Source organism: Dromaius novaehollandiae, chromosome Z (genome assembly GCF_036370855.1).
Source record: "Dromaius novaehollandiae isolate bDroNov1 chromosome Z, bDroNov1.hap1, whole genome shotgun sequence".
NCBI lineage: Eukaryota > Metazoa > Chordata > Aves > Casuariiformes > Dromaiidae > Dromaius > Dromaius novaehollandiae.
The window spans coordinates 81,853,064-81,879,803 of record NC_088132.1 but is presented as its reverse complement, the minus strand read 5'-3'; the positions used below and the strand labels follow the sequence as shown (position 1 = coordinate 81,879,803).

Sequence of the window (26,740 nt, the reverse complement as noted above, 5' to 3'; positions counted from 1 at the left end):
CGTCTGTTTTACCCGATCATTCGGTGCCTGCACTCACTATGGTCTGCTGACCAAAAAGCTGCAGAGGCCAGATAGCCTCTCCTTAAATACACACAAATATTTCTCCTTATCACTGGGTCACGCAGAAGATCTCGTGCAGCATGTTCATCTTTAGCCTGAGGACTCCTCTCTTCAGGCTGCCTCTCATCTCGTTCAGTTCTTCTGGCCTCCCTGTAGCACACGAGAAATAATCGGCTACAGGTCCTTATGCATTTTGAATTAAAGTTCATTGCTTTTTTTTGCTAAAATAATTGGCTAATCAAACACATTGGTTCTCACTTGACATTCCTCCTAATGTTTTAATCAATAGATACACTCAGCAGAGACCTAGTATGTTCTGGGTTCAGTTTAAGTAACAAGAGGACGCGGCTATGGCTTTTTATTCATATTGCTTGATGGAGTGGAACCTGATAAAAGAAAAGCTGGATGGATGTGTGTAAAGTGAACAAAACGACAGAATTAAGTAAATAAGTGGAAAATTTTAGCTGGAGTTATTAGCCTGTGGAAAGAAAGAGAGAGAGGCTTTACCAGCTGGCATTTCCTATCACACTGAGCGTAACACTTGTAGACAACACACAAAAGGTCTGAAACGTTAAGGGATGGAGCAGGGGACTTGCTAACAAATCTGCCTCCTGACATCCAATTAGGACAGAGCTGAGATTCGCACCACCACAAATGCCAGACAGTTATGCTTTACAACAACTATAAACTGGCCAACTAATGGCCTCTGACAGGTTCATCATTTGGTTGGACTGCTTAGAAGAGAAAAAAATCCACCCTGACCAGCAGCAAGCAAAACACAAGCAGGGTTAGGAAAACATTTCCAGTTGATCACCAGCTCCAGCCTTCTCAGCGTGCCTTACCGCCTCCACGCAAATATTTACCCTCACTGCTCAATTTCCATGACACTTTGATGACAAGAGTTTTTTCACCATATCGACTGTCACCTTATCACCAAGCCAGTCTAAAGCACGTCCCATAAAACTTTTAATGACTATAGGGTCTCACAGTTTACTCTAGTGGCCAGAACTGGACCAAAAAGTGGCCAGAACTAGATGAAGCTCCAACCTGCTGCTGCTGCTGGAAGAGCCAAGAAACTTAAGGAAGGAAAGGAATGTGATTTGACCTAGGTATTTTAAGTAGTAATAGGTTTCATCTTCTTGGGTTTCTTGTAAAAATACCTGAAAATTCTCAGTGTTTGTTTTTACCACACCTTCTTCAGAAATATCTGGTGTTGGCTCGGAACTAGACAGGTCTGATTCAACAGAGATCCCTATAAAGATCAGACGTAACTTGTAAATCCTGGGGTTTTTGTTCTAGTGCAGGATCTCGGGCTAGTTAAGGCCCGATTTCCCAGGAGCTGAGCTTTACTCACTTCTGTGGACACGTTTTTGCATGGCACTTTGCACAGTGGGGTCACAATGAAGATCCAAATTGATAACTACAACACTTGGTGCCTAATGAGGTATTAATATACAACAAGAAAGCTCAAGTCTGGTGACCCTCAGAGAAGTGCTTGCTCACAGCACGTTGCTTCAACAAGGCTGTGTGCAGTGAGCATCTGGAGTTACTGACATCCTAGCAAAGGTTTGGGCAGCCCTTCAAATCACCGCTCAGACTCAATAGTCAGCACTGTCAAGCCAGATGTCTGCTATTATTTAGAGTGGTAGGTGATTTGGCAACTCTTCTGCTGAGCAGCAGTTTCTGAAAGTCCTGCAGAGGCTTCCTCCTCAGCATTTAGCCATCAGTTCAACTCTGCCAGAAGAGGCAAGATAGCAGCAGCCCTCCACGGAGCAACTGTCATCACCCATCCTTCATCGAGATGGACCTCTCACATCGGTGCCCAAGGGAGCACGGCCTCCTTCAGCGGTGCTGACAGTGTGACTACCGTCACCTTAGCGCTCCCTCCCTGGTGACTCCATGCCTCTCTGCTCCATCTCCGTTAGCACGAGGTACCTGTATCCCTTCCAGGAGCTACTTGCTCCTAAGCTGTAGGAAATTTAACCCTGTTCTTTGAGGACAGCACGATTCTTCTGGCTGAGGAACGGCAAGCAAAGCAGCGGTCTGGCTCACCGGACAGAGGAGCCATTTGGGGCTTGGAGTTCAGATTACAGCTTTCCCAAGAGTGGAAATGTCTGACACAGGCCATCTCTCCCAGAACAACGCATGGCTCAGCATCTTTTTTACTGGCAACTCGGACATCCAAAAGCACTGCTCCCACCACGTAGCCTGGGCCACGTGCGCGTTCAGTGTGGTCAACAGTGCTGATTCCCAGTTTCCTGCCGCTCAACCTCACCTGAAAAAACAGCAGTGCTCAGGAGCTTTGCTGAGCTTTGCTCCTTGCTCCATCCTCAGACCTGCACTGCCTCTGCCTCCTGCCCATCCCAGGACTGTCACCAGCACTTCCCTCATCCTTCTCCAGCTCCCAACCCTCCATGCTGCTACTCTGCGCCCTGCTTCTGCTGGCTTTGCCGGTGTTATGCCAGCCCCCAAAATGAGCTAAGTTGGCCAAACCTGCCTGCTTCTCCCCAGGCGCCTGTGCTCATCACTTCTAGTGCCAGGGACCGGAGCTGGGGTACCCGGACGCTCCTGCACGGAGCTGTCGCCGGTCTGATGGAGCGTATCCTCCAAGACCGCATCCGCCCCTCGCTAGGCAAGCGCTGGTGCTGGTTGGGAAGCCCCGCGTTACTCCGTTCCTCGCCCGTGAGCGCTCCTGCCTGCACGCTGTCCTCCCCCACCGCGACGGGCAGGGACGAGGCAGACAGGCTGCTGCTGAATGAAGCGGTAGTAGCTGGAGGGGCACAACAGAAACCTCAGCAAATCCAGCGAGGGATGACTGTGCAAGCAGCCCGAGAGGAAAGGCTGAGTCACTTCCTCCTCCACAGTCCTAAATACAGAAGAAGATAAGGAAAATAATTCTTCCAGCTCACAAAAAAAGGAACAGACGGGAAAAGAAAAAAGGGGAAGGCAGTGATGGCAGAAAGTGAAGACACCGAAAACGCAGCCTTGTGTGATACACCAACCTGCAGCTGTAACGAGAAAGGCCATTAAAAGCCGAGGGGTGCAGGGCATCGCATCCCAGCTCTTTTGGAAACGGGGTGCTGATGAATCACCTCTAATAGGGGCTCGGACTGCCCAAGCCCTACGTCCAGACGAGCTCACATCCCCTCCCACCCAAAAATATTTGTGTCAGAGCAAGCTGCTCTCAGCTCTGCATAAGGCACCTGAAGGCTGGAGGGCAGAACCACAGTATCCCTGTGCATTAACTAAACAAGGTGTCCTCCTCCGTGCTGGTTTTCATATTAATAGTTGCATATGGTTATCACATTTCCAGTGCCCAGTGCTTTCTGAGCCAAGTTATAAGTACTTCATCCCCTGGAAATAGGTTCAGAAAGCAGACTTTTCCAGAAGGCCGTTGGTCTTGCTGCTGTTCTCCGCATGGCTTGGTGCTTCGGCTGGGCTCAGGCCCCAAGCTCCGCGGCACAGCATCTCCCTGTCTGCAGCCTTCAGCTGCCCTGGCCAGTCCCTCCGTAGCATCATAAGCGTATTCCTTCTGCCTGGCACTGGCGTTCCTCATTGCTCTACAACTGAACCTTTTTTGCAAAGAGGCAGTATCAGCTTCTGCTATTCTTAACGGCTATCACTTTCCCAGGGCTTTATGTCCGTATTTTTGACTTTACAGGGATTCCTCCCCATCCAGCATTTCTCTGCCCTCTCCCTCTGCCTCCTGCTACATCCTGAATTCCCGGGATGCTGCAGTTGCAGTCTGAACACTGAACAGGGGATGCTTCCATCCTTCAGAAGCATCTCTGCAGCTGCAAAGTGCAGTCCAGGGAAGGACACTTAGATGTATTCCTGCAACTTAAATCCCTTTGTGCGTCTGTACCAACTTCTGCTCTGTGAAGTGCCAATCACAGCACCTTCCTACTGCTCACCATTGCAAGCGCAGTCCTTAAAAGCCAGGTAAAGCACAGAGGGTAGACAAAAAGGTTCCTACTGAATTCAATGTTTTGGGGCCATCTCCAAGTCTATAAATTCTTCAGAGTGGATTTTTTATTAGGTTCAGGGCCCTGAAGTGCTCCTGTAACACAGAAGCCATACTCAGCTGTCCTACATTGCACTGCAAGTCCCTGCTCTGAGCTGATGGAGGGAACTGGGCATCCCTAAAGGCTTTGAATTTCTTCACAATCTCTGTAAAACACTGAGAGCCTCCCAAAAGGAGTATTTCCCAAAAGGAAATACCAGGCCTCAGGACTTAGGCAGGATCTATGCCACCTGGGCTCAGCCCAAAGATGCCTAGCAGTAGTCACAAGGCAGTAAATAACTATAACAGAGGGGCCAGGAGGGCCACGGTTCATGTACCGCAGGAACATCACAGCATGCTATACCCTCCCCGGCAGCATCCCTGCAGCCACTCCTCTTTCCCAGCGTTCAAGATTTGAATGATTTGCTTAAAGGAAGATTTTTAGGAGGCCCACTGCTAAATCCACGTCTGAAAACCAACACCCAGCCCAACCCAGCTCTGTAGTTTTAGGCCATCCAAGAGAAACGCAAACATCCCCAAGCAGCCACACAACTGAAGCCCAGTTTCCTATAGATTTGTGACCTACATCCCCTACGCTCCTCTAGGTCCCCCATAATTTCCCCATACAGGCAGGCCTGGACCCTCCCTTCTTCTCCCAAGAACCTGAGCTCCCTCTGGGATCTCCTAAACCCCATCAAGGCAAGAAGCAACACGTATTTTGGTTGGTTCCCAGTGACACCAACTCCCATTCCCCAGTAAGCAGAAGGGTGTTAACCAACCCACTCACACCCAGATAGATAATATTTGGGCTCACAGTTGCTGTAGCCTCTCCTCATAGGCAGGAAATTATCAGGATTTCCCTCTTTCAGCATTCTTCAAGGCTGCAGAGTATTATCTTTGAGACCTAAACTCTTCTGTTAAATTTGGCTGAAACCGGTCCCTGGGTTAAAAACTTTCTGGAGGAATAATAACTGACAGCTAACCAGTCTGACTGCAAAAGCCTTATTTCTGAAAGAAACCAGATTAAAAGGAAAAAAAGAGCAGAGAAATATAGAAAAGAAGCTTCAGTTCAAGCTAGCTGTTGCCAGTCAATAAATAAGTCTTTCACCCCACGTGGGAAAAAAAAAAAAAAAAAAAAAAAAAAAAAAAAAAAAGCGCCCTGCAAAGATCCTCCTTCAGATCTCTGCAGCTGGGAAGGAGCTGATTCCTAGAAGGATTATGTGTGCTAGGACTCCCCAGAAACCCAGCGAACAGAGAAGGAGGGAAGGAAACCAGTACCCTGTGGTTGTAATAAAACCATATATTATTGGCCTATTGCAGGATTTATGATTCCAATTGAACGGTTATGCTTGGACAGGCTACTATCCAGCTGTCCGAGACGGTGCTCATTTCAACCAGCCTCCCCCCTTCCAGCATACGGATTTATACTGTCTCCTAAAACCCTCAGACAGCCCAACGCAGAATTAGCACCACGCCTGGAGCCTGCAGCGCTGGGCGAATTGCAGAGATCCCGCTCGGGGTTTTCAAGCCGGTCTGCAAAACAAAGCCATCGCGGCGGGGAAAGGTCTTCCTCGCCCCGCGGGCCAGCGTGGGAAGAGGCATCTCCACCCCCTCCGCGCTACCGAGCTCCACGCGCGCTCGGGCTGCCTTTCGCGGCTCACGGCGCGGAGGGAGGGATGCTGGGGCTGCTGCCAGCGCATGCCACGGGGAAGGGGGAGGACGCGCCGCAGCCGGGTCCTTCCCCGCGTATCGCTTAGCACGGCAAACAAAACCACGCAGCCGGTTCCCCGGCTCCAGGGACCCACCCTGTCCCCCAAATCCAGTGTCCGATCCCCCATCTGCCCCGTGATGGATTTTTACCAGCTCCCTTCCCAACGGCTGCTCTCTTTCTTTTAACGTTACCACCGAGATCTCCTTGAGCATTTTCCAGCAGCGGCTCCTGAGGCAGGAAACAAAGGAGGAAAATCCTTCCCGCTTAGCGGGGAGAAAATCAAGGCACCGAATGCCGCAGAAATATTACCCGCGGTCACGTACGGAGCTGCTCGCTGGTGGGGAGGGACCCCCAAGCCTCGAGGGACCCTCTGCCAGGGACGGACACTGCCCATGATGCAACCTCCTCCTTAAGCTGTGGCTCTCGTCGCAGACGCGCTCCTCTTCTCCGCATCCCTGTCAGCATGCTGCCCGCCGAGGATGCTCCTCAGAGCATCCGAAGAGACAGAGGAGAAGGCTTTACTGCCTGCACCAGACCAGCACGGGGTCGTGCAGAGCAGGGATGCAGGGAGAGGATGGAAAGCTCGCTAGGCAGCAAAAGAGCTTTCCAGCAATGTGCATTTAATTTAAGAGCTGCCATCGGGAGCTAAGAAAGTGCTGGCCCCCAAATAAGGCGAGGGCAGCTGCATCGCACATAAACACCCATCAGCGCGGCTCGGCTCGGCCCCTGACGTGCCCTGTGGCTTTCCACATCAGACGCAATCGTGTTTGCGAGGTTAACTGCAAGCGCTGCCTCGCTTCCAGGGCTGCTCCTGCTCGGCCATACTCATTTCCTGAATTTGGTGGATCTGACAGCCCAGATGCTGCTAATGGTCTTTTCAGTGACAGGCCAAATCCTTCTCAAGGTCACCCTGCCCTGTTGAATTAAAGCAGAAAGAGGCAGGAGCAAAGCGCCAAGCACAGATGACGACTGCAGCATTCGACCAGGCGCTTCGGTTGCAGCTGCTCTGAGCGGCGCGAAAGCTTGAAGGAAGGCCTTGGTGGGAACGGGGCTCATCTCCCCTGCATGGTTAGCTGGAAGGTGTCTCCAAGCCTTGCCAGGTTCCCATGCCATGGTCTTTGCAGTGAGGCCTGTTTTACATCTGCTCACAGGGTCGTGCTGCTGCCCCTCTCCCATCCGTCAGCCTGATTTGAGACGGCCCAGCTGGCCGGGCTGCTCCAAGGAGCTGACGTTTACCCTCCCATCTTCAGTACCCGCCTCAGCACCGACTGAAATTAAATGAGCTGGCAGCAGTGACACCCCAAACAGGCCTCCATGGCTCTTCCGCAAGTACTAGCGCTCGCACCCTTCACTCTCCTTCTCCCCTCTGCTCCAAAAGAAATAGCAAGTTCCTGGATAACAACTGTCCCATCCACACCCAGGGAGCACACCTGCAGCCTGCAAACTCTTCAAATCAAGCCCTAAAAACAAACAGGAGAGCAAAGCACAGTTACTACTAAACAGTTTCCACATGACCACAGTGCCAGAACCTGCGTACGTTAGTAACTACTCACACAAGCGATGTGCGATTCACACATGCCGCTGCCATCTCTGCTGAACAGAGAAGTGTGTTTGATAACATCACATCAAATAAAACCCGAATGATCGTATCAAAGGTAAAATAAAGTCAGCAAAGCATCTTTGAAGACATAAGTTGTCCCGCAAGAGTGGTTTCCAAGATTTGAGCGTCTTCAGGATGACAAAATAAGTCTCAGAATTTGCATCTAGCTTTTTATTGCAATGGTTCTGTCTACTAGCAGCTCGTGTCTGATCCCCAGGGAGAACAGATACTGTGGACAAAGAGACCGGCCAAGTAAGGCTCTAACGATGAGCCTGTTCTTCACCCCACAGTGCTGGGAGTATAACCATGCCAGCCTCCCTCCCTCACCTGTTTTCCACCCACGTGGCTGCCTGTAACCCACGTGCAGGGAGGACCAAAGGATCCACACTGTGCTTGCAAAAATCGGAGCTCCTGAAACCAGCCGGTGGGCTGGGCTGCAGCATGCTCTGCCTCCCACCTGCCTCACGCATGCAGGAGATGGACACCAGAGAGATCTGCACTAGCACCACGGGTAGTCTCAGCTCTCCTCGCCCCACGAGGTCCGAAAGCTCAAGCAGTGGTGGCTCCTCAGCAGGTTGCGAGGTGGCTGGCAGGTGGTCTAGACCTGAGATTGGGCTTGAACCTGTTTTCCAAGGGTTGTGCAGACACAGCCTTAGCAGGCAGGATTTCAAGTCAAGAAGCACTTATTTCTTTGATATGGAGGAGACTTCAAAAACATGCTCTCCTGAAAATTCACTGCGGTGGGGGAGCACTTCTAACACCACCAACCAAGCAGGACACCTTTCCAGTCTCCTCCAGGAGATTATCTCATAGTGCCCACACCCAGACGCAGACTCATCAGTGGGCTGTGGGAGCTATGTGCCTTCCCTCCCCATTAGCGCTGGGTGGTACTGAGCACCCTCCTCGGGCGGTCACCTTCAGGTCTGCATGGAGATGCTCTGTCCCTCCTGCACCGCCCCATGTCTGTGTGGTGATGCATCTGCTCTTGGGGAAAGAAAGCACTTGATTTTCAGGCTGTAACTCCGGCTTTTCAGCTATCTGTACAACCCGGTGAAAGGCAAGTAGCTCTAAGCAAAAGGCTCAAGCCTCTTCCAAGTCTCTTCCTACTGGCAGTGGAAACCAAAACAAAATAAAAATTCCAGCCGTGGGCTGGAAGCCTGGAGCCGCGGAGTGGGAGTCTAGCAGCGAGCTCTGCTCTTGGAAAGCGCCGATGGGCCAACACAGAAGCAACGCCGCCACAAAGCAAAAATCCAGCAATGCGATCGCCGCGGCCGAGCCGCTGGTGGGCTAAAACGGCTGCTCACCAGACTGACCCCCACCATCTTGCTGGTTCCTGGGGTTTCTCCCACCAGACAGAGCCGTGCTTTCCAAGACCAAGATGTTAAGTTCTTTGAAGCAGGATCCATCCCTGTGTTTTGGATTTGTGCAGGGCCAGCCCACTGCTGGGGAGCAGGCCAGGGCTGAGGTTCCTACCTGCTGCCATAGTGCAGATAACATCGGCCAGCCAAATGTAAATAAATCCCAAGTGTTCGCTAGCAGTGCTGCCAGCTTAAAAAAAAAACAACAAAAAAACCAAACACACCTGCTTGCAATGCCTATAAAACCTGTTCTTCTGACAGCTCAGCCTGTTAGAGAAGAATGATCCTGGAAAAAAATAAAAGCTATCTATCACTTCACTGCAACAGCCCTGGGAGGCTCCAGTACGGAACCAGTCTCTTAACCGGACTTCCCACAGCCCTTCAGCGTCATGACCCTGCAAGAACGGCAGGGCTGTGCCCCTTGCAGAGATGGGCCTCTTCATGCGTTTTAGTAGACTCGACCTTCTTCCAAGGCCAGCAGCGACAAGATTATGGATTCCTAGTTGCCATGAGGAAACATCGCAGTCAACTAACCCCAGGTCCAACATCTACCCCGAGCAGCCTGCCAAAGTGCAGTCTTACAGTCATATTTGGAAGAAGATAAAGTGGTTGTGCGTGAAAAGCCGATACAAGCAGAGAGAGATGTCAAGTCACAATTTAGAGAAACCGAATGCGCATGGGGTCTTCTCACCACATACAAAACAAACTGAGGAATAAATGGCCTGAACTTCTGCCATGGTCCGGCAAAAAAAAAAATTCATCTGAACTGGGCCTGGAGAAAGGAGAAGGAAGGGGGAAAAAAACAAACCAGACTGTGCCTTTAACTGAATTCCCTCCTCCTGCAGCTGCGGACCTCCACCACACTGACCACTCCTTATCTTAAAGGCAAAAAAGGGAGATCCTGTTTGCCACGCTTTTAAAACAAACCATTTTCAACCAACTTATAACCCCCTGAAAACTGAACCTAATTGATTTACTAGCACGCAACAATGAAAAGTGCACGTGGTTAAAAAGTCATTTTGAAAAGCATCACAAGCCTCCACATACAGCTTTAACTCATCCAGGGGCGAAAATATTGCAACTTCACTGACACAGGTGACAAGAGGGACAGCCCAGCTTCCCAATGCAGAGGAGAATTTAATCAAACATCTGTCTCCAAGTCGATCATCCAGCTAGGAAAAGGTACCTCTTGGATTACCCATATATACTTACAAGTCCTTTAAGTGAGTATAGCTCCTGTGGACACAGGCTTTCAGCCCCAATCTCTTCTTACCAAACAAAGCAAACAAATATGTTAAACACAAAACATTTTTCTATTATTAGACATCAACCGAACCACAACAAGTTCCTGCTTGCTTTCTCTCTCTTGCACAAACACCAAAGATGGTGTTTATAATGGCAACGCTGGCAAGCTGTTAAAAACCTCTTCCAGCTACGGAGGGATGCCGTCTTCTTGCTGCATCGCTGTCAGGATATAGAGCCCAGGAATCCTCTGGCTCGCGGTGGGAATTCGCTTCCGGCCAAGTGACACACGGAGACGCCCGCACCCGAAAGCAAAACACCCGTCGCAGACCGACTCCAGAAAAGCGCTTACTTCTCCAAAGCTCAGCTCAGCGTGGGCACAACCCGTGGCCACAGTGCCCAGCACCAGCACAGCCCTCCCCACTCTCCAGGACGTTTCTCCAGGGCTGCCACCACCAGCCCAGACCACCGCTTTCAAGCCAGCTTGGTGGCATCTACACTATACCGTGGTCCCAATGGTGACCGGAGCTCACACTGCTCTGCAGGACAATTCATGTCCTTTGCAACTCATTCAAAACCTGAGGCAAATATTTACCATGCTGCCACCAATTTTAGGCTGGGGAAAAGAACATTCTTCCCCCCTTCCAATCTTGGAAAAAGCAATGCAAGTCTGTTCTTGGTCTCTCCCCAGTATGTAGCCAATGGGCAGTATGGGAAACGACAGGTTGCTCCTCAGCAGGATGGTTAGATCGAAGGCTCCGCAGCAACTTGGCCGGCCCGCAGAGGTCTGCCCAGCGAAAGCTGCCTTGCAGAGACGCACCGTCAAGGCCCCTGGTTCTCTCTCAGCATCAGCTGTGGTAATCTCAGATAACAGACAGCAGTGGGTAATGACAGAAAACAAAGGTCTGGAGCCAGCAAACACCCTTAAAATTTATTCTAGGGTCATTCCTGCAAGATCCCCCATGAGCCATTCCCTAAAATGTGTTTTCCACAGACCAGAACACTCTTCAAAACAGTCTCGAAGATGCTGCTAGTCCCAAAACAAAGATCTCCCCGCAGTGCTCATGGCCTGGTTCGTGGCCGAAACACAGTTCGTGGCCAGTGCTGTGGGAGAACAGAGCTCTGCAAAGCGACACCCGAGTCCAGATTTCACAGTGCTGTAACGCCCTGCTTCACACTCGGAGCCACAGAGGACGTGGGCTTTGCAACCGGCTCGCTGCAGCGTCTTAGGTAAGTCACTGCCGTCCTGTCTCGGCTTCCCAACCTTCCACAGGGCCGATGATGCACCCAAGACCCTAGAAATCTCTCTGATGCATTTTTGTCCCAGTTCAAAAGCATTACAAAGCTACCATGATTAAATGCCACCCGTCCATCTCTGCAAACACAAAGGATGCAGAACAGGGAGAGTCATACCTACTTCTTTGCACAAGCTGTTTTCAGTGTAAATACCCCACCTTCCCCAGAACTTCTCCTGACCTTTTACTGTTAAGTTGGGGACTGCCCAAGGGGACCCAACCATCATCCCTGCAGCACTGCAAGACACAGCTGATCACGGAGAGCCCAGCTTCCCCGGGACGGACACAGCTGAGCAGCCGCACATCTAAGATGACATGAAGCGCGTCTGCTCCACAGCCTGCCAGGCTGCCCCTCGAATGCCAACCCAACTTCTCGCTTCCCTGCGCCAGCTGCCACCACTTTCCCGGTGACAGAATAGCCCCAAATACAACTGCTAGGGAGGGGAGGCACATCGCCGCTCCGGCTTGGCTTCGAAAGCCAGCTTCTCCCGGGCGTTTAACAACCTGAAGCACCCGAACAGGCGCGCAGCAAAACATAACACCTGCTGTCGCAGAAGCTATTTTTCCTCCACGGGTCTGGCACACACAGCCGTGAAGCAAGTGCGTGCCCAGGTGTTAGCCAAAAACCTGCTCTTGCCAAGAGTGCAGCGGCACCGAGGTCTCAGTGAAAACAGGCTAAGCAAAACCATCCCTGTCAGCGCCTCCAGGATTTTATAAGTTCTAAAGCATTTTTTTTAATTAATTACAAGCAATCTCCGCGAACGGTTCCCAGTTGCAGGCAAGCTGATGGCAACCATGTGCGTCTCCCTGCAGGTCCTGCTTTGACTCAGGGATGATGGTTCCTGCGGCAGCTAAGCTTTCCCAGGGCAAGTGCAGGCTGTATAAACTAGTCCTAGGGAGCTGCGTTCACCGCAAGCTCCATAAGAAGAGGGAGGGGTTTTTTTTGTCCTACAACCAATTAAAATAGAAGTGACAAGCTTGTGGGCACCCAAGTCCTTCCTTGGCTAAGCTGGGCAGGACGTGACATGAAGGGAAAGGCCGGCACCTCCCAGCCACATGCTCCTTGGCTTTCCCACTTGCCATGGCAAACAGGGAGTCGGGACGCCCAGCTCCGAGTCCCGGCTCAGCCGCAGACATGCCAAGACACCAAGGACAAGTCATCCCACTTGCAACCCTTTTGGTCCTGCCATCTGCTCCTGGCAGATGATGATGTTTACAAACGCTGGGGGAGACAGCAAGGCTGGATTAATGCTTGTGGTCCACAGAGGAGACGCCCTCTCTAAATTGCCACGTGTTATTAAGCCCTTTGCGGCAGACTCTCCTCCATATGGCATCCGCGCTGCACCAAAGCCTGTCCCACCTGTCCGAGGAGTGCAACCGTGTCACCACAGCTTCTCCTACCATGCAGGAAACTGGGGTTTTCTCTCCTTTACCATGACTGCTACGTGCTTTCCTATCGGGCGAAAAAGGAGGCTAAGGGTTGCCTCTGTAAGGAAGAAAACAGAAGTTAGGTAACGTAAGTGTGTACTGAAGCAAGTATGAGAACACTGCTGTCCAACCCGCGGTCCCTGAAGCTTTGGAGGTCCGTGACCTACTCCAAAGGAACCTCTCAAAGTTAACTCGGGGCAGCAAAGAGCTCAAATTCATCACAGAGACACTATCCCCATTACCGGCCACTTTGCAGAGATCTCTACGTTGGTGGAGGTTGACGACGACTATGCGGGACTCCAGCCCAGTGAGCTGAGAGCAGCCGTGGGATAGCCCAAGGAGAAGAAACGAAGCTTTTATTTTCAGAAGGAAAGCTGACAGTTAAATGCACATAGGTTTGGGGAACGCCCAGTCTTAACGTCACCCCCATTTTCAGTCCGAATTGCCCAATAAGCATATTTCTCTTAGAATCATAAGGAAGGCACCTATGTTGTGAGTGACTATACATATTTATAAATATGTATTTATAAAATAGCCAGTCTCCTAAAGGAACAGAAAATTATTATTTAGCTCCACTAGCCTTTTACTTCTGTTGACTCAGTAAAACACTGTAATTATACTCAAGTAGCAGAACCGTACCTTCTACAAGGTGTGCACAGAGACATCCCAAAGTAGTTTATGGAGATGACCTGTCCATAAGCCTCAACATTTCCACATATTTTCTAGATAGAAGCAGTTTTCCCTTCCCCAAGCTGACAAAGAGCATGAGCTACTCCAAACACATCAGCAGACTGTTAACTCTGGAACTTATCAATGTCAGGTAAATATCTGAATATTTCTGCTGAACTGAACAACAATGAAATGATTAGCAATATCTCACTGCTCTGCATTTTCACAAAAATATTCAGACAATATGCTAAGTGTGCCCAAAGCAGCTCCTGAAATAGCTAATCTGCTGCACCCAGCTTCCATAGAAACCATAGGGTCGTAGTGTACTTTTAGGTATAGCTTGTCACAGATGCACAGAGCCTTGCCAAAAACTCACTTGAGCAGCAAGAGCATGAAATTAAATAAGGTTCAGGAGAGCCTCCTTTCCACTCTTCAGAGACCTAAGGGCAAAAATTAAACTGGCAGTAACTACATTGATTTCAAACTGTTCCTGCTGGGAACAGATTGAGCAGCCCCAAGAACAGCAGCTAGGAGTAACAGGAGAGGGACACCCAAAATGAGAGAGAAGGGGAGAGTCAGAGCAGCAAAATTTGCCTTCAGCTGCCAAGAAATCACAGCAGCACAAAAACAACGGAGAGCTTCTCCCAGAAACAAACTGATGCTCAAAGAGCAAAAAAAGCCAGTATTTTTCTCTTCCAAAAACGAGCGCTAAAGGAAGGACAGCTGCAGAAAAAGCTCAGAACCTCATCATCTTCCCTTCCCCAATTTGGATCAAAGGCTAATAGCTATTACGCATATTTGGACATCATTTTTTACAGCACTTAGGAACCTTCCATAGGCGATTCCCATCCAATTTGTACCCTAGCCTGACTCAGGTACAAGAATAAACTTGTAAAAGCAAGCCAGGCGTCTCCGCTACCTCGCTCCTCTTATAGAGCTCCCCGCAAATGCAGGGCTCCCAGGCCAGGCAGCAGAGGCAGAGGGAGGACTGCGATTCAATTTGCCTCCTCCAACAGCTCCTCGAACACCTCTTCCAGACTTCTGGAGCCCCATCCCAGCCCGGGGAGCTCCCGAGTGCCCAGCTCTACCCTCCCGTTCACCTGCGGGCTCAGGCGAGACAGATCGCTTTCCCACCTCATTCCTTACCTGCAACATTCAACCATTGCTCCTCTGCTTTCCTTCAAAAGCATTTTGAGATCTCCTGATAAAAAAAAAGTTTCCTAAGAGTGGAACGACATTATTACTCCCACAGTACTTTAAAAGTGACACAGTAAATTCACAGAGCCCTCCAGGACAGTATCTGCATAGGAAGGAGGGCTTGGACTCCACAGAGCTCAGAGGAAAAGAGCTTTAAATACAAACACAGCCTGTGCTTCCCAAAACATAAAACATTCATATCTCTGCCAAAGATAACATACAACACGGCGAAACCGCAGTCTACAAACCTTACTCAAGGCTTAAGGGAATAAAATTTGCTGCAAAGTTTTGCACCTTGCACCGCAGGACCAGGAAGAAGAGCTGCTTGCAGAGCACAGCCTTTATGGTGCTTACGGGGGAAAATAACGTGCATCACCACAACAAAATGTCTTCTTCCACTCACTGGAGATAAAATGTGAGAATATTTGCTTGTGAGGGTCACAAAAGCCATAACCAAGGAAGGATGCTTCTCCTTCCATCACGCATGGCATGGTCTGCTGCACTGCTGAGGGCTGGGTTCTCAAGGTGACTTCCACCACCAGAAGGTCCTCCCTGGTCTGATTCTGGTAACCCAGTAGCTTTGAGTTGAAAGTAATAACCTGGGAGCTCAATGCATCTTCTGTTTTCTTCCATTTCTCTTGTTAAAGATGACTTTCACTACAGTCGTCCCATCTTGCGTACTGAAGTGGGGATGCTCAGCCTACAGCACACGGCTATCCACAGCCGCTCTCCTGAAAGCTCCTCCAATACAGGCAGGCAACGGGCTACAGCCCAGACGAACCTTTTGGAGGCTGCTGCTTACTCCCAGCCTCCACGTTTCCAAGATGTTGCTCCAGAGGGAGCAGCGATTCGCGATAATCCTGACGAATCCAAGCCGACCGCCACGTGCGTGGGCAGCAGACAGGGAGGGACGACAGCGAATGTCCCTCTTTTGCCACGAGAATAACTAACGGTAAGGTTGCACGGCTGTTTCAGGAGAACGGAGCACGCCGTGGACAGGCAACTATTCTACATCTATCGCATAAAACTCCAGAATGAGCCCTGTGGCTCACGCACGGGAAAACCTTCACCAACCGAGCTACGATTCTGGCGAGTTACCTGGTGCAGTTCTCCTGCGCGGAGGCTGGACTCAGACCCGTCCCAGCTCTGGGCTCCCAGGACTCCTGTGGGCTGACTGAGATGTTAAGTTTGAGTTTATACCCATTCAAGTGAAGGAGGAGGAGTATCATTTACGAACAGCAAATCACTTCCCTCACACTGTCTTTGCAGCAAAAGCAGGAGGGAAGGTGGCACAGACAGACAGGCACACGTGGAAGCAACCAATTTCAGAGAAGCAATGATTTCCACAGAAGAGCACATGACACAACATCCCCTGTTCCCAGGGCTCAACCTCTGGGAAATGGTACCCGACTCTTTCTAATATAATAAAGCTGTCTGAGGAGAAGCTGCATGTGCAAAGCCACCTGCGGGAACAGCATTGCAGCCCTAGATTTGCACCATTCCTGTCTGGAAACTCCCAGCCTAGTCGTCACATCAAATTACAGGCCAAAACAACAACAGCTGCCTCCACGAGGCAGTAACGCAACAGCAAATGCCTCTTCTGGATTAGGCAAGAGACACTTTCCCATGGCCGGAGTAAGTTTAGATGCAAGAGGAACGACAAGGAATTCACGCTGCATTCCTCCTTTTTTCCTCTCAAGAGCTCAGGCAGGGGAAGATCCAGGTGGAGCCCAGTGATCCTCCCAGGTGAAGAGGCCACATTTTGTAGGGGGAAAAAAAAAATCCTTGTGATCACATTGCCCAGGACCGTGTCCAGTCGGGTTTTGAATATCTCCAAGGGTGGAGACTCTACAACCTCTCTGGGCAACCTGCTCCAGTGCTCGGTCACCCTCAAAGTAAAGAAGTGTTTTGTTCTGTTCAGGTGGAACATGAGCGTTTCAGGTTGTGCCTGTTGCCTCTTGTCCTGCCAAGGGACACCACTGAGAAGGGTCTGGCAGAATCAATGGCAGGTTGAACGAGGTCCCCAGCCTGAACAGTCCCAGCTCTCTCAGCCTCTCCTCCTAGGAGAGATGCTCCCATCCCTCAAGCACCCATGTGGCCCTTCTCTGGACTTGCTCCTATCTCCTCTTGTGCAAGGGCAGAAGTGGGGAGGAGGACTGGCAGTCTGACTTCCTCTGCAGAATTCACTCTTGGGGAATTTCTTCCTGGGACAGGAGGGAGCTGGTTACATCGGAAAACATCCACGTTGACGCTTCCACCTTGCCCAGAGTGAGACCACACTTTCTAAAAGCCCTGTGAGACAAGTCTTAGTCTCATTTTACAAAACACAGCTCCAAGGGCTGTGTTTTGAGGCAATGGGATGCTAGGGCTATCTAGCAACTGTGCCTCCAGACATTCAGCATTTCTCAGACCAGGCTACATCAAAAAAATATAGGCACTTGAACCTATCTAGGCCCCAGAGACGTGTGGCCCGGCAGAGCTGGAGAACAGCACTCTGTGGCTTGTGACTACCACCTTCCCCCGGCCACTAACAAACTCGGTGCCCGTGTGAGCAGGTTGTCCCACACCGTCAAGCCCTGCCCTATGCTAAGAAGACAGGAGACCCTCGCTTCAGTCACAGCAAACAGCAGTTCTTCCAAGGAGTCAAACTGAGACCTCCGTAGAAAGGCTTACCAGTAAAGAAATTTAACCGACACCACGATTTTCAGCCTGGGGACCTCGTTCAACCTGCCATTGATTCAATATTTTTGCCCCAATGCTTTGCTATGTGCATAGACCCTCCTTCCAATTTTGCTGCAAAGGGGGTAACAACAATCACAGTAGTCGTTACATGGACTGAGCACTTGCATCTGACCGGTTTCTCCCTCCTTTCCCTCCTGTTTTCAAATCAAAGCATTTTGCCTCTAGAAAGCTTGACTTTTACACGACCAAGAAAGAGATTCGGCGAACAGGCCAGCCCTGCACTTAGCAATTCATCCATTTAGAAAGCGGTAGAGGAAAAATCTAGAAGTTCAGAGCGCCGTGCAGAAGTTCAGCCTCAGACCTCTCTATCACCGTCATTACTATCGTTCCTAATAATAGCGTCAGAAATCAGAACGCGTATTTTGGCAATGACAGAAAAATATTATGGCATTCCACTTTTACATGCAAATTGAGAGTAAAGGGGGGAAAAAAACAACACGGGCTGAGGCCGTCCTACAGCCCGGTTATAGAAATTAAACAGGGGACCAAACTTCGGTCCGAGGAGCCTGGATGCGTTTAACTTCGTCACGTCTCTTTCTCGCCGACTGTAAAAACGCAAACAAAGAAAGCGATGCATCCGGTGAGCTGAAACAAACGGCGCTTCACAAGCGCGAATCTGCCTCAGAGCCTCCGAGATGCGCAGTCCCCAGCTACGGTTTGCTGGAGACAAAAGGTGAGGTGTCCCCACGAAGAGGGGGTGTCCCCACGGGTCACACGCAGGACCGGGGGGGAGGGGGGTCCTCGGCTCCGCATCTCAGCCGAGCTGCTCACCCCCCCCCCCTTTGCGCCCACCTGCAAAGCGGGCGTTATTCGGCGGTACAGAGCCGCGCACAGAGGATGCAATAGCTGCTGTTGTTCTTCTCCACAGCATTAGCCTTCTCCGAGGATAGGAAGCAACTTCTCCCCAGCAGCCCGAGCAACCCCCCCCCCCCCCCCCGGGCCAAAGCCAAGGGCACAAATGCCGCGTCAGGCCGCGGCGGGGCTTGACAGCTCCCAGCAGCTCCCCGGGCAGCGCAACCGCGACGGAGCGGCGGGGCCGGGGGGCAGAGGCGAGGACGAAGGGGCCGGGGCAGGAGGCGAGCTCCGCCGGTCGCGGGCAGCTCGCCGCAGTCCCGGCCGCTCTCCGGCAGCTGCTGTGTCATTTCCAGCAGCCCCGCTGCGGCTCGCGGCTCCCGGCGCGCCGCCCTCGCCCTCGCCCTCGCCCGGCCGCGGCGCCGCGGGAGAAGGGGCGGCAGCCGCCCGGGGAGCAGCCGCCCGGGGCCGCCCCGCCGGGGCAGGGAGGCGAAGCCGGGCGGCGGCGCCCCGCGGGAGAGCGGGATTCACGGCACAACCCCCCCCCCCGTCCCTCCCCGCCGCCCCTCGGCGACGCTGCCCGCCACGGCGAGCCGCAGCCGGGCCCGGGCGCCGCGACACAAATCACGGCGCCGCCGCGTCCCCCCCCCCCGCCCCGCCGCCCTTACCGTGCTGCGCTGCGAGGCGGCGGGCCGGGACGGCGCGGCCCCGCGGCCGGGCAGGGGACGGGCCGGGGCGGCGGTGTCAGACGCCCGCCGGGAGGCTCATGGGTGCCGGCGGCGGGGCGGGGGGGGGGAAGCGGCACCGCCTGCCCGGGAGGAGACACCCGGCTCCGGCGGAGGCGGAGGGACGGCGGGAGGGCGACGCGCCGGCCCCGCCCCGCCCGCCGCCGCGGGGCCTGCTGGGAGATGTAGTCCGCGGCCGTTACCGGCGGCCGTTGGCGACCGTTGGCGACCGTTACCGCGGCGGCGGCCATTACCGGGCCGGCTCCTGGAATGCCGAAACAACGGGGCTTTGTTCAAGAACAGGGTGAATTAATCCTGTTTGATTTACGCCAAGGCACGGGCATGCTCGGTGCCAGGCGGAGATGGGGTGGAAGCGTTGGGATCGCAGAGCAGCCTTCTCGCGCCTCAGTTTCCCCCCCCCAGATTTAACCCGCCAAGTCCCTTTTTCCCACCTCCACCACCCGACACAACTCCCCAGGCAGCCGCCGCGTGAGGCACAGGCCGTGCGTTGGTTCAGGTTCACACCGAGAAACCGGTTCCTCTTCGGTTCCTTGGCCAAGACCTGGGTTCCGAAATAATCCAAGGTTCCCAAGGAAAGGAAGCAAAATGAGACCATGGGCTCCACCTCCCTTTGGCCAACACGTCTTCACGTTCCACCTGCTGTTTATCACTTTTATTTCCAACTGCTAAAACTGTTCTTGGAAGTTTCTTTATTTATGGCAGGGCAGGAGGAGATCACCTTTGGCTGCCGCTCATAAATAGACAACATTAGGTTTCACGCGTGACACCCTGAAGTTCAGTTCATCTCCGCGTCTGGCCGATGACGATTTTGTTCCCGCACAGGTCGAAGATCTGGTTATTCTGTCTGAGTTCAGCCAATTTTGGGCAGTTCTCGTTCAGGCAACGTGTAGCCCGGTGTCCTTTAAACGCCCGCTGCCGCCTCCCAGGCGCTTGGCTGCGGTCACAGGGCTCCAGGGGCTCTACTGGGGCCTCCAGGCAGAGCCTTCAAGAAGTAATGACGTGGTTAGCAACACCGAGCTGGGGTTTGAGCACGTTGGTTCTGAGCAGAGTTTAAAACAAGGTAACTGCAAATGTTTCCAAGTCAATATGCAAAATTCAAATGCAAGAAACAGAAAAAGTAGCATTGCCACCTTTAAAACACTCTCCTAGCCAACTGGATGAATTTAGCCCTTCAGATGCACTCAAAGTAATTTATAAATGTTCCTACGAGCAATTTAAAATATCCTTTTCTTCCTTCCTCTCGCCCTCGACTTTGTCCAGGCCTGCTCTGTGCCACCAAGTTCTCCAAAGCACCAGCTTGTCTAATCGGTCATTTGTGGTTTCAGTTATATTTGAGACGTAACTTTTTCAAGCCAGGAATTTTGTTGCTCTCTTGTCGTTCCTCACAGTTTCGCTGCACCGTTCACCTGTATAACTAGATCATGCTAATGAACATAGAAGTCTTATTGTGCAAGCACCACAACCACAGATTAAGCAGAATAGCCGGCCTTCAAGAAAACCTTAATTTTCCTTTGACGGCAAAATCGGATTCAGAAGATCTCTCCCTGCTGTGCTTTATTTTTGGCCATATCATTTGCTGGGCAGGTTGCCATGACAACCCCATATTCACCGGAGGGTGTCTATAATTGGGAGAGCACATTGGTAAATTCGAGGCGGATTCTTTATTTTTTTTTATTCTGTCGTATTTTAGGCAAAGGGAACCGCCTGGATTGTCATCCCCGGAAAGCCCGGGGAGCGCGGCGGGTGCGTAGCGCATGCGTGGGAGGGTGCCATTAGGCAGGGCAGAGTACGCGCCGTGTGCCCGGCGGCAGCCGCGCGCACGAAGGTCACGGCGCTCGGGATAAGGAGGCTGGAAAAGGGCCATTCTCTGCCGGGAGCCGTTCCTTCCCGCCAGGTCGAAGCTCGGGGGCCGGGCTGGCCGTGACGTTCCCCGTTAACAACCCGTGGCGGCGAGGAGGCAGCTCGCAGCTTTACGGTAACTGGTGACTTTCTGGCACGGCTCCAGGTTCAAAGAGCAAAGCGGAGGTGCCTGTCCCGTGTCCCGCCGGGACTCAGCCCGGCTGCCTTCCAGCCCTGCGCCTCGGCCCCGCTGACGGGCACGCTCAGCCCCACGGCCTCCGCTTTCATCCTAACCTGGCCGTAGCCGGACACAAAGCAGTCATAGCTTAGGTGGGAGGGAAACGGGGAAAGGAGAGAGCTGCCACCAAAAAGGAAAAAGGAAAAGGCAGTTGCAAAAAGGCAGAGACGGAGGAGGAAATCTTAACATCCTTCCAAAGCAAAGACGCCATGGCTGCTGCTGCAGGTGCTGTAGGCCAGGTAATAACACCTGATGACTCAGTGCTTGTGAAACTAAATTGGCTCTGTATTAAAAGCAACTATTTAGGGAAGCAGCGAAGGTTCGGGGAAGTTTCTCAGTAGCCATAACAGAGGGAATTGGGGTAGGCTGACTGGTTGCTTCTGCTGCTGAGAGCAGAAGCCACTGGATGCTGGGAACCTCCTCTCTCCTCCCACCTCCCCACACCTCAGACCAGGCCACGTGCTGCCTGGGAAGCTGCTGAGTGCCTCTGGGAAGATGGTAAGGGCCTCCAAGCTCTCTGCAAATTCAGTGGGAATTGGAGGATCTCAGCAGCTCCAGGAAGTACTCCGGCCTAAAGATTTTATCCCCAAAGTCAGTGATCCTGAGGCAATAGACCCAGCCTGATCAGACTGCTCAGAGTACCTGTTACTCAGCTGCAATCAGAGCTGCTGTTCCGGTAATTCCAGAAGACCGAGGGCTGAAAAACTCGCTTCCAAAGCAATGGGCTCCAACCATGTCCAGGACGGGCTGACTGCGCAAACCAAAGCTCCTGAGAGAAGTGCTGGGGTCAGCACAGCCGCTGCAAAAGAAAGGGAGACTGTGGACACAAAAACATTCGAGAGTAGGAACTTCGAAACCAAAAAGATGCTGTGCCAAACTGCGCTCTCCCCCTGGCAACAGCCTTTAAAATTGCTTAGCAATGATGGGAAATTGCAGCTTTGAAGAGAAAATATAGAATACTTACAAAATAACCTGATTGTAGCTGTGATGCGCTGGTAGCTTGTCCTTCCTTCGCTAGCTTTGAGTAAACATTTTGCTTTACAGAATGTGGCTGAAGGCAAAATTCAGCATGTTGTGTTCTGCTCAAATTACCTGTCCCTATGCGGAAAGTTCAGTTATAAATTCAGGTAGGTACTGAAAAAATAAACTGAAGAAGAAGGAAATTCCTCTGCTCTCCCCCACACAATACCTCTGAGATATGTGGGACAGTTGGGGTATCTCCCGTGATGGAGATACCGTGGTCCCCTCTGCAGGTTTCTAAGAAGTGACCAGCAAAATGCTACCGTGGCCATCAAGTGCTTAGATGCTACATCAGAGAGTCCTGCAGGAAGAGAAACCTCTTTAAACGGTGGGGTCAACAATCTTCCAGCCAGAGTCAGAGCGGTCGTTATTCTGGCGGGTGCACAGTTGGGTTGAAAGCAAATAGACCTCCTGTAAAAAACAAATAATAGCCCCACTGTAAGGAGCAATGGCTAGAGACAGACAAGTTCGTTGTTCAAGTCCCGCTCTCCGCTGACGCAGAGCCTCAGCGAGTGGCTCTGCCCTCGTGCCTGAGAGCAGAGCTGCTGAGACGTTTGCCTGGGCCACGGAGGATGGTAATGTTTTACGTGAGGGCTGAATGTTTTGCCCGGTAACTCTCAGCTCAAGCCCTGCGGGGTGGGATAGCCTTGCTGCAAGGCAGGAGAGCAACTGAGGCAGGCAGAGGATGGGACTTGCATGTGGCTGTGCAGGACATTCATGGCAAGACGGAGACAGCACATAGCTGTCAAGACTCATATCTAAGTCAAATTTCAGAGCAGGGTACACCCAGGTTACCAAGTGCTTTGCAAGAGCTGTTTCTGAAATGCCGAGTGGGGACGGACAGACTCCCCTGCACACTTCGCAGTTATTTTTAGAAGGGCTTCTGCATCCAGTGCAGCAATTGGTGCCAAGGCTATTTTCAAGTCAATGCTATATTCACTGCTATTCGGCAAGGCCTGAAACAGGGTGGGTCCCCACTCCCGAAGAGCTGGGGTTATACAGACCGCTGTGCCGCAGACAGTTTGAGATTGTGTTCCGATGGGGCTGGCGTTTGGATCCCACAGCCCACACACTCTGCTGGCGACCAAGATAATTCTCCCACCTCCTTCCTTCCCTTTGGCCTCTGCAGGGGAAGGCTCTCCCTTCGGGTGCTGGCCATTCCCTCTGCATTTCGGTCCCGGCTTTGGGCTGAGGTGCAGTCACTAGCACAACGCCCAAGCACCTTCGATGTGTCATCACCCACCAAAAGACTTCTGCCTCCCTTTCTGCTTGTTTCACAGGTGACAAAAGTCTCTGCTTCTGTCCTAGAGGCTCTGCCCCAGTCCCTCCCAGTCTAACCAGTTCCCTAAGCCTTTCCATACTTCAAATGACAAGAAGAGAAGTCAGGAAATGTGGATTCTCTCCTTGACCTGCTGAAAGTAATATCCCTCGTTTCCTGGTGTCACATAATTCAGCTGCATAATGGGGCTACCTGGACATAATTCATGACTTTCCTGCCCTGATTTAATTCCCAGCTACATCTTTGGATTAAAGAGACCATAGAAATGCAAAGCATGATTATAGAGGTAGAGACCAAATTAACATTTTAAAGGGTTCCCTACAGCCCTCAGGAAACACACGGGTATTTATTTGCAAAGGTCAGGCCGCTTGGCTGCCGAGGAGGCCGAGCTGACAGCGGGCAGAGGCATCGCCCTGCAAGAACCTGCGACCGCCGATGAAGGATCTCCTTCCAGGCTGGGCAAGGCAGATCCCGTCTGCTGCCTGTGCAGGGTGGAAGAAAGCATCTTTGACAGTGACATCACTAACTCCAGATCTGCTGCAGAATGGATTCAAATTAACCGCTGACGACAAACGAGCTTTTTGCTTAGCTGGGCACACGGCAGCCCGCAGCGCCGCGCGCTCCGCAGAGGCACGGCTGATGGCATTAGGCAGACAATCGGGACCCGCCGCAGCGCCGCGGGGCACCGCTCCGTGTTGTATCTCTGTCCGCCCGAGCCTCGCTGCCGTCTGCAATAACCCAGGCAGCATGTCTCTCTTCCTCCGCTTTGGATTTTGACTTTTTTCCACGCTCCCTTATTGCGGTTATTAATTGCATCAGAGGATCGCAATGCTGTTTAGAAGGGCGGAGAGAGGTGCAGCGGGAGGCACAAAGCCTGACAGCGTGGAGGGGATTGTTAATCAATGAGGTGGGAGAAGCAGCCGGCAATTTCCCCAGCGCGAGGGCGAGGGGTGTTGGGAAACCTCTCCACCCAGGGCCAGGGCTGCAGGGCTGCAGCAACGCACTCTTCTTGGTTTACAAAGGATGAACGATTTGACTTGGCAGTGCCGGGCCCTTTTATCACACGCTATTGTATTACCTACAGGCAGTTTTACTGAGACTGTTGCCTTTTAGGCAAACTATACCCCTGAAAGACTACCTGGAATAAGGAGTAGCAAGAGGCAGAATAAAACTGCGAAGCTTAGAGGAAAGCCATGCTCCCAGGGAGCAGCTACGGAGAGCTGCAGAGATGCTGGGATGCTTTTGGTAGGAACAGCAGGGGCTCAGCCTGAAGCTTGATGAAGGAAACCTGTGCCAGGCATGGGAAAGAGCCCTGAAAGACAGCAGCTCCCTAGCCAGCAGGAGCAAAACCAGGGAATTTTAAAACCACAGGGGCGTATTCTCCACAGTTGAGTATCCATGTGTGTATTTCAAGGGGCACAGCAAGGCACGAAACCATGTCCAGATACCAAAACGAGCGCTCTGGTCCTGGGAATACTGGTTCCTTAGAAACAAGGCTAAGGCACCACGCTAAGGCAGAGGTAATGGTTGCAGTACGTGACTTGGCTCTTTCAGAGCGAGAGCAGATGCCCCGTGGGGCCTGCTGGCCCAGCCCTTGGCTGGATTACTGTAATTCAGCAGGCAAAGTGTTACCCAGGACTCAGATGACCTGAGCTCTGCCACTGGTGGACTGGCGATGTCACATGAAAGCCTTCAGTTCTCTGTTTCAGTTTTCCTGCCCTGAAACAGGTACTTATCCTATTTGTAAAGCACTTTGTGACTCAGATTTTTACCAGATAGACATCAGTGTAGTGTTTGTAGAGCTGCCAACAGCCCTGGGTTAGCAAGGACTGGGAAAGATTTTTGAAACATCTGCCTCTGGTCCTCAGGACAAAATGCCAGGACAAAATCTTCCTCTCCTTGCCTGACCTGAGATACTCCGGGACCTAATGGGGAAGAGTCAGGAGCAGAGTGACGCTGTCTGGTTTGTCCCAGCCCCACCGAAGAGGCTTTTCCCTCAGGCTTTCGCCGCACGCCTACTCACACCAGCATCCTTCCTGCGCTCTCGGTTGTCCCCCATCCTTCTAATGATCCCTTCCCTATCCCTGCCTCTCTTCCCTGTCCCTCCCTTCCCTGCAAATCCCCTTTCCTCACCACCTACCAGTGGCGCAGCTGCGAGCAGGACAGAGGACTGGCAGCAAACACTCCAGCACCATTTAAGATAGGATCACATACGGGGAGCTTGGAAAAACTTGCATGTTTTTGCCAAGTAAGTGTAGTTTGTGCATTATGTGCAAATGGAGAAACTGTCAGGTTACACAAAGTCCATTCCTTCAAACTGAAAGAATTACACGTTTACCCAAAGCTGTAATGTTCAACCAGAGCGTGGAAGTGTTGCTGTTAGTCCGGTTCTCACTGTTGACTTTGAGCATGTCTACGCTATGAAATTATATTCTTTAGCCACATAATAAAATCGTACTCTGGACAAGGCAGCCTGTGGGTTTACGTGTTGCCAGGTCAAGATGCACAATGTAAAGAGGCCAGGATTTATCCTGGTTCTGCTAATAAACGTGAAACCACAAACAAGCTTATCTTTACATGCAGTTTGCTTCTTATCACACTGCACGTGGTAAAACTATGCTATTTGGCACAGTGACAACAGGGGCTGAAGGTCTTTGTCTCCCTTCCCCAGCAGCACAGAGTGGCTTCTGCTGGCCGGTACCCCAGTTCAGAGCTCTTGGCACTCCCAGGAAGGTGAACAGGGAAGAAAGAGAAACGCTATTATTCCCTGCTTGCTGCAAAGCCTTTTGGAAGAAAAGGGCTTGGCAGGTATCCTTTTCGTAGGGGAAAAGAGATAGGAGCATTTGCAGCTGCCAAATAACTAAGAGTCTGAACGTATCTACTGACCTGAACAACTGGAATTACTTTGCTACACCCTTTTCTCATCAGTGTATTTGCAAACTTGTAGATGAAACTGTTTCAGTCCTTACTGAATTGACCATCTCCAGGAATAATCATGCTCCCGCCGTTCTCAGCAAGGATCTCTGTACCGTACCCTTATTTCTGCTTTGGATCACATGGACCTACTGTGCTGGTACATAGGTGGCCTTTCCCCCAAGGATATGCACTGATTAAAGAGATTTAAAAACAGCTGTTTGAGGGCAAAAGTATTATTTACTCACCCCAAAATGCATAACGCTCAAAGTTTAAGAAAGCAAAAAGCCTTTTCACCTGGATGCGACCTATGTTCTTCTTCCCCTGTGAGTTGGAGTAAGTCTCTAAGCTCTGGCCACAGAAGGGCCAGAGAGGCCTGGGGAAATCGCCTGGACCTCCGTCACCTCTGGTCACTGTTGGCCACGCACCACTTCCTCTCCAGATGAATGGTTTAGCAGCACTCTGCCCTCGGGCTCTCTTGCACATATTAATTCATTTTCCCAGCAAGGGACCACTTCCTATCAAACAGCTTCTTCTGCCCCTTAGTGTCCTTCAGTGTTCTCCACAGAGGTATCTTACTCCTTGTGTTTCCTTTCTCCTGTCTGTCC

General features: G+C 51.7%; 1 protein-coding gene and 1 long non-coding RNA gene across 2 annotated transcripts in view; both read right to left on the bottom strand.

Moving 5' to 3' along the window:
* Positions 1 to 18,958, bottom strand: part of LOC135325130 (CBP80/20-dependent translation initiation factor-like) — a 201,430-nt gene extending 182,472 nt beyond the window's left edge. The window contains exon 1 of the mRNA XM_064502747.1: positions 18,766 to 18,958. The gene's annotated coding sequence lies outside the window, so the exon portion shown is untranslated. The remainder of the gene's footprint in view (positions 1 to 18,765) is intronic.
* Positions 18,959 to 21,468: 2,510 nt separating this feature from the next.
* Positions 21,469 to 25,475, bottom strand: LOC135324972 (uncharacterized). The gene is made up of 4 exons (XR_010386186.1): positions 25,360 to 25,475; positions 22,110 to 22,351; positions 21,885 to 22,018; positions 21,469 to 21,737 (listed from the first exon to the last, which is right to left on the bottom strand). It is a non-coding gene; the product is annotated as an uncharacterized LOC135324972 (long non-coding RNA).
* Between the last annotated feature and the right edge of the window lie 1,265 nt (positions 25,476 to 26,740).